General features: G+C 42.1%; 1 pseudogene; it reads right to left on the bottom strand.

Annotated features, from left to right (window-relative positions):
* Positions 1-3,191: 3,191 nt before the first annotated feature.
* LOC26529443 lies at positions 3,192-4,056 on the bottom strand (annotated as a pseudogene).
* Between the last annotated feature and the right edge of the window lie 3,590 nt (positions 4,057-7,646).

Here is a 7,646-nt window from a genome sequence, read left to right as displayed (position 1 = left end):
GATAAACCATGTCATACGAGTAGTGCACGAGAAGCTTGGCCATATGGCCACGGAGAAATGTTGTGCACAGATCAAGAAGCATTACTGGTTCCCGTGTATGAAGTCTTATGTTAACAATTACATTAAAAACTGCCTTAAGTGTATCTACTACTCCGCGTCCGCTTCGGACCACCGTGTCACGCTACATAGTATTCCGAAAGTGCCCCTTCCGTTTGATACCGTCCATATTGACCATTTGGGCCCCCTTCCGTCCATACGTTCTAAGAAAAAGTATCTTCTGGTTGTCATTGACGCTTTCACCAAATTTGTGAAGCTGTACCCTGCCGCCACGACTAATTCACGTGAAGTATGCCAGACATTAGAATCTCAGTATTTCGCAAATTACAGTAGACCCCGCCGAATCATCAGTGATCGAGGTACCTGCTTTACTTCCTCCGAGTTTGAAGAATTTCTGAAGGCCAATAATATAATTCATGTGCTGAATGCCACTGCCTCACCCCGGGCCAACGGCCAAGTCGAGCGGGTTAACCGTGTGTTGGGCCCCATGTTGGGTAAACTGACGGAACCTGTGGACCACGCAGATTGGGTCCAACAACTGCCGAACATAGAGTTTGCATTGAATAACTCCGTCCACTCCACAACCAAATTTGCCGCTTCCGTACTTCTATTCGGTGTTGAACAACGAGGTGTGGTAGTAGATGAACTAACCGAACGGTTGGGTGAGAGAACGGAGGAGGTCGATGCCTCAGAGGTAGACGTCCGGAGATTAGCCTTCCGTAACATTGTTAAGTCCCAAGAATATAATTCGGAATATTATTCGAAGCATCACCTCCCTGCCGTTAGTTTTGAGGAGGGGATTTCGTAGTTATTAAGAATGTGGATACTTCGGCAGGCACGAACAAAAAGCTTATGAGGCGGTATCGTGGTCCGTATGTGGTTCATAAAAAACTTCCGAACGACCGATATGTTATCCGGGATGTAGAGGGCTCCCAAATCACCCAACTACCATATGATGGTGTCCTAGAAGCCTCCAAATTAAAGCTATGGGTTGCCCCTGATCAAGATTGCACTTCTGATAGCCAAAGAAAGGCGACACCAGCCACTTAAGATTCTTATTTACCCCCTCCGTTGTTACCGATTGGAATCGAGGTCGATTCCTCGTCAGGACGGCCGAGTTGTAAGATTCCAATTATTTAAAGTCTGTTAAATACTCATGCATATATCGATTGTTAGTAATAAGTATCGATTGTTAGAAATAAGTATCGATTGTTAGTAATAAGTATCGATTGTTAGAAATAAGTATCGATTGTTAGCGATAAGTCCTCGATAGGTTGAGAGACGGCGTCTCTCTTCTCTTCCGGCGATGCAACGAGCAAGTTGCATCTGCGCAAAACCCAAAGATTGAATCCGACCAATACAAACTAATCTTTATCATTTTTACTTAATAAATAGGTGTTTACAATTTCTTTTTATTTTTTTTTTTAGTTTTTTTGTTTTTCTCTTGTTGTTGTTGTTGTTGATGTGAATATTTAAATTAAAGTAGACGACGTGCTCGCGACTTGAGAGTCTTGTGGCTTGAGCGAGCTTTCAAAATGTTTTAAACAAAATATTTTTAAAAATGTGTATTAAAAATATGTTTAAAGCAAATTGCTAGGCGAGTGGGCAGGCTGACAAGGGAGGGCTCAAGTCGCTGGTACATTAAAGTACCACAATAAAATTAAACAAAAACAAAGCAAAAAAAAAAAGAATAACAAAATAAAAAAAATAGTAAAGCAATACATGATTACAGTGAACTATGGTTACAAAAAACTTGCGTGCGTGCGTTTTTATGTGGGCTTTTTGGAAAGTGGAGCGCTAGAAGTGACTGATGCATAGACAGAAAGAAAGTGAAATAGAGATAGCCAGATGAAGGTGCACAGAGAGAAATGAGAAAGTTTTGAAGACTTGAAGTGGAAGTGGAAGTTTGAGTTTTTGTGTGAAGAAATAGTTTCAGCAGAGTTTTGGAAAATGAGTTCAGTTTTGTATGTGTATGGAGTGTCTTGCATGGTGCATGTGTTTGTATATGTGTATGTGTGTGTGAGACAGGAAAACTATGGCAAGTTATGGCATGCATATGACCAAAACTATGACTCAAGATAGAGATACACAGATTGAATTAGTTATAAAATGATCGATAGATAGATTTTGAAAACAGTTCGAGAAATAGATTGAGAAATAGTCATAGAGATAGAGAAAGAGTTAGAGCTAGTTCAGTTGAGTTAAAGCTAGTAATAGTAGGCATGCTTGCTTTTACATTGTTGTAATTTAAGACTAGAATTGCATGTGAAGAATATAGATATAGTGCAAGTTACGGTACAGAATAGCATAGCATAAAAGTATATAGTGTTAGATATAGTTCATTTGATTTGTACGTTTAAACCGGCTGCAAGGCAACCGAAAAAGTTTTGGTATAGGCAGAGTGATACACAGAGATGGTAGTGTCAAGGATACAGATTTAGAATGATGCAGATGCAGTGATAGAGATAGAGACAGAGTAGTAATGAATGCATGTGCGTCAGAGAGAAAGAGTTAAAGAGAGAGAGAGAAAGAGATGGTGTGAAACAGATATAGGAAGGCAAGTAAAGCGCTAGAGCAATGTGCTTGATTTCCGTTCTGAGGGTTTTGGGTCTGGGGATGAATGGATATACGGGTGCGAGCTTAGAATTAAGGCTGGACGCTTCCGGGAGTCGCCGCCTGGGCTTATGAGTATTTAACTTTATAGCATTTCTACGTTAATTTACGGAATTACGAAATTGTAAGATAATTCAATTCATTGAGTTGATTACAAAAACGTAACTTGGCTGTGATTTAGCTTGTTTGTTCTTTGTCTTCTCTCTTTTTGCTACGATGTGTTTTTTTTTTTTTTTTTGTGTTTGTTTGTTTGTTTGTTTGAACATTATTTTGAAAATAATGGTATGTGTTTTGATTCTTTGCTTAACTTTTTGCTTTTCTGCGTTCTGCGTACATAAATAAAATAAATTAAAATAATAGATTAATTAAAACGAACGATAAATAATATGCTGCTCCTCTTCAAGAGTCTCATGCGAGCACTGTGGCTCAAGTCAGTTTGTGATTTTGTTGTGATTGAGTGCTTCATGTTGTAGTTGTTGTTGTTGTTGTTGTTGTAGTGGATGTGGTCAGTAATTCCGGACTTAAGCCTGAGGTTTCTGGGCACCATAGGCCAAATCCTGGGCATCGATGGAACGTCCCCAACCACCATGACCGCTGCTGCCGTATGAAGCGGAAGATGCACCCGCATCGGCACTGTAACCGCTGCCATAAGAGTCATGGCTGGTCGAATGGCTGCTGCTGTGATGGGGATGGGCAACCACCTCATAGGTGAAATGTTTCTCCTGTGACAGCAGCTTCTTCAGGCCAATCACGGCGGAGAGGACGAGGGCAATCTTACCGATCAACAGAGCCTTGCCGGCAATCAAAGCGATGGCACCGAGCAGCAGGGGCAACAAAGCGGCAGCCTTCAGGGCAACCAAAGCCAGAATGGGTCCCAGGATTTTGGCGACCTTCTTCTTCTTGCCACGGCTCTCCTCTGGGGCGTTGGGGTCGTTGCTGCCGAACAGCGACTCGGAAGCATCTTCGAGGGCACGTCCGGTAGAGCTAACAGCTTGAACAATATCGGCACCCTTCAGTTCGACCTTGATGGTATGCGAGTTAAGGAAGCTGCTGATGCGGTTAAGGGCCAACGATTCGAAGGACTCCATCACCCGAGATGGAGCGAGCGGCCTCCTGCACTGGGGCATCGGACAAGCGGACCACAGTCACACCCTCAGTGAGGGCGAACTGGTCGCGGGCACCGAGCACCTTGTCAACAAAGTTGAACAACTTGTATTTGACACACGAGACGGAATCCTTGCGCAGACAGTCGCTATAGATGCTATCCATAATGTCGTTCTCGCCGCCGATGGCGTTGCGGGCATGGCCGCGCGTCTCCTCAGCGGGCAGAGCCGCGGTCAGTGTGACCAAACACAAGACACCGAAAATAACTTTATTGTTTGCCATTGTAAATTTTGGTTGTTGTTTGCACTAGTTTGTTACAAAATGTTTTGTATAGTCCTTTAGTATTTTTATTTGTTATTGGTTGATCTGACCGACACACTGAAATTGACGAACGCACTTTCTCTTTTTGGCTTTTGTCTTTTTCTTTTAATGCCACACAACGCTGCTGGCTGGCGTGTTGCTGCTTTGACGGGTAAGGATGAAATGATACAATTTTCCAATGCACACGATAATTTATATACGTCGAGCGGCATCATGCTCATCTCTGCTGCTGCCGCTGCCACTGCCACTGCCGTAACCTCGGCCTCGACCGCGACCGCGAACCACAACCACGACCACGGGCACGAACGAAAGCATTTTCATCAGCCACATACAGTTCGGTGGTCTGAAACTGGTCGTGCAAGTATCTCGCTTAAGTCTTTCGTTTTGCCAGCAAACGGGATTGCTCAGTCGGCGCAGACATCGCAGCGGCAGCGCAGATTTGGCAATGCTATGTCTTTGGAAAAGTATTTGTTGCTGTAATTTGTTAGCCATGGCCATGTGCTAGCTGTCGCTGGCGCTGCGCGCTGCTTTCGCCTGAAGTTCATGTTCATGTAACATTGTCAACAGTTGCAGCCTCTCCTGACTGTCTTGGCTTGCATGGTGGGAACATGGTGGGTCTCCAGCTACTTAGTTACTTTTACCAAAAGAAACAGAAAATAAGACAAATCAAATTGCCGAAAAATCGTAATCTTAATTGCTTTTAAATTGAATTGAAATGGGAATGGTTAAATTAAAAGCATTTCCCTTTCAAAACTTCCTTTACCCAACAAATTAGGGCCACTTCAATTAATAAGACAATATATTTTAGTTTCCGATTTGATTGCTGAAAATAAAAACACACACAAAAACTCTTATTGGAATTCAAATTACATAAAAGAATGTCAGCATACATATCTGTAGGAATTTACTTTATCCCGGTTTATTTATTACAATATTATTAAAGGATGTGGTTTCCTTGTTAAGTCTTATATTATTAACAATGTTTCTTTGTGTTAAGAATACATATGTATATTTTATATTATTTAAATGGCCTTAGTGATAATTTGGGTGCGCGATGTGATCGAGGCGAGAGTACGATTGCGAGTGCTTTATGAATCAACGCTTCTCTTTATTTGCCAATGAGTGAGTCGACCAGATAGGTACGGCCGCTGCGTGTCTTTCTGTCTCGCTCACTAGCTACTGCTCGATTGCCATGATTATGCCCGCCTGACACTTCATTTCCTACAATCGGCTGTCCTGACAAGTCATTCGACCCGAATGATCCTAGCCAAGGCTTCATAAACTCAGCCACTGTTGAGGTCTTACAAGGTCCTTCACCATCGCCAACTTTCTCAACGTCGTATCGACCGTGCCTATTCACCTTCGTGACTTTATACGGTCCTAAGTATTTACCTCTCAACTTTAGACCTGTCCCATACTGCGTACGTTTAATCGCCACTAACTCGTTTAAATTGTACTTTCTTTCCCATTTCCTGTTTTTGTCAAACGTCCTTTTCATTTCCTGCTGTATATCATTAATATTCTTTCGAGCCTCCGCTCTAATGTCATCACGACCACAGTCTAATTCTTCTATTAACGAATCGGTTATCAGCTTTCTTATTTCGGGATCATCAGGACTACGCATCTCTATTCCTGCCAAAATCTTAAAAGGTGTAACTCTTGTACTTCTTGGAGCAGTATTATTAACAAGTTGTTGCACACGACCAACATACTTGTACCAGTTTCCCTCATTCTCTTGGCTTAACTTTGAAATCATTGGAACTATTATCTTATGCATCCTTTCTACTTGGCCGTTGCCGCGGGGTACACCTGTTGCTATCAGTAAATGCTGTATATCCTGTCTGATACAATACTCCTTAAACGCATTGGATGTGAAAGCTGCTCCCCTGTCAGAAATTATTCTCACCGGGTTACCAAAAATTATCGCCAGCTTTTCAAGACAACTAAGTACTTCATCGACTCCTGTTCCACGAGTCGGATACAACCATACAAACTTAGAGAACCCATCAACAATAACAAGTATATGATTATAACGCTTTGTCGTGACCTCCATCGGGCCAACGTGATCAATGTGATATGTCATCAATGGCTGATCCCCTTTGCTTATTGGCATCAAATATCCTTCCTTTTTACCGGTTTTGGCATTAACAATAAGACATTCCACGCAACACTCAACAACACGGGCTACCTTTTCCTTTAATTTTGGAATACAATACGATTTTTCAACGATATCCTGAGTCTTTCTAGCTCCAAAATGTCCTTGTTTGTGTGCAATCTGTATTATTTCTTTTTCCATCTGCGAGGGAACGACAATAAGTTCTTGATTGGGGTCTTTTAACAATATTTCATTTTCAATGTAAAAATCTTTATATCCCTTCCTCTGAACTAAACTCCTGATCAATTTAGTCCAATCATCTGACAACTGTGCTTCCCTCAATCTATGGGTTATGGTGTCGGTTAGCAGAAAACAAAACAAACGGCTCAAAGCATCCACATGCCGCATCTTTGAACCTGAACGATGTTCGATCTGATAGTCGAAATCTTGTAGGTACATTGCCCAACGTGCTACACGTAACGGAACTTCTTTCTTTTTCATTGTCATCGTGAACGCATTACAATCTGTAACAATCTTAAATCTCAATCCTAGCACATATACACGCCACTTTATTAATGCTCCAATAACTGCTAAAACCTCAAGTTCATACGAATCATACTTCTCTTCACAAGGTTTAGTTTTCCGACTCATATATTGTACCGGATGAAATAAACCATCTTCTGAATCTTTCTGTAAAAGCGCAGCTCCGAAACCGTGTTTCGAGGCATCAGTGTGAATCTCAGCCTCTAGCTTAGGATTGTATAACTTTAAAACGGGACCTTTGATCAATGCTAACTTCAAATGCTCAAACGCTACCATTTGCAATTCTTTAAACTCAAAGTTTTTGTCTTTTCGCAAAATGTCAGTCAAGGGCTTAGCTGTTACTGCGTATCCTTCGATAAATCTACGGAAATACGATGTTAACCCCAAAAATCGTTGAACTGACTTCTAGTCATGTGGCATCGGGAATCTTGAAACAGCATCAGTCTTCTCCTTACTTGGCTTAATACTTCCATTTTCAACTATATAGCCCAAAAAATTTACTTTACTCTGCAGTATCTGACATTTTTCCCAGTTTATTCTCAACCCATTTTCCGCAGCTATCTTTAACACTCTTTTAAGTTTAATTGGCGTGTTGCTGCTTTGACGGGTAAGGATGAAATGATACAATTTTCCAATGCACACGATAATTTATATACGTCGAGCGGCATCATGCTCATCTCTGCTGCTGCCGCTGCCACTGCCACTGCCGTAACCTCGGCCTCGACCGCGACCGCGAACCACAACCACGACCACGGGCACGAACGAAAGCATTTTCATCAGCCACATACAGTTCGGTGGTCTGAAACTGGTCGTGCAAGTATCTCGCTTAAGTCTTTCGTTTTGCCAGCAAACGGGATTGCTCAGTCGGCGCAGACATCGCAGCGGCAGCGCAGATTTGGCAATGCTATGTCTT

This window comes from Drosophila willistoni, unplaced genomic scaffold (genome assembly GCF_018902025.1).
Source record: "Drosophila willistoni isolate 14030-0811.24 unplaced genomic scaffold, UCI_dwil_1.1 Seg211, whole genome shotgun sequence".
NCBI lineage: Eukaryota > Metazoa > Arthropoda > Insecta > Diptera > Drosophilidae > Drosophila > Drosophila willistoni.
The sequence above is the reverse complement of the archived record's forward strand: the minus strand, read 5'-3'. Positions and strand labels throughout refer to the sequence as shown.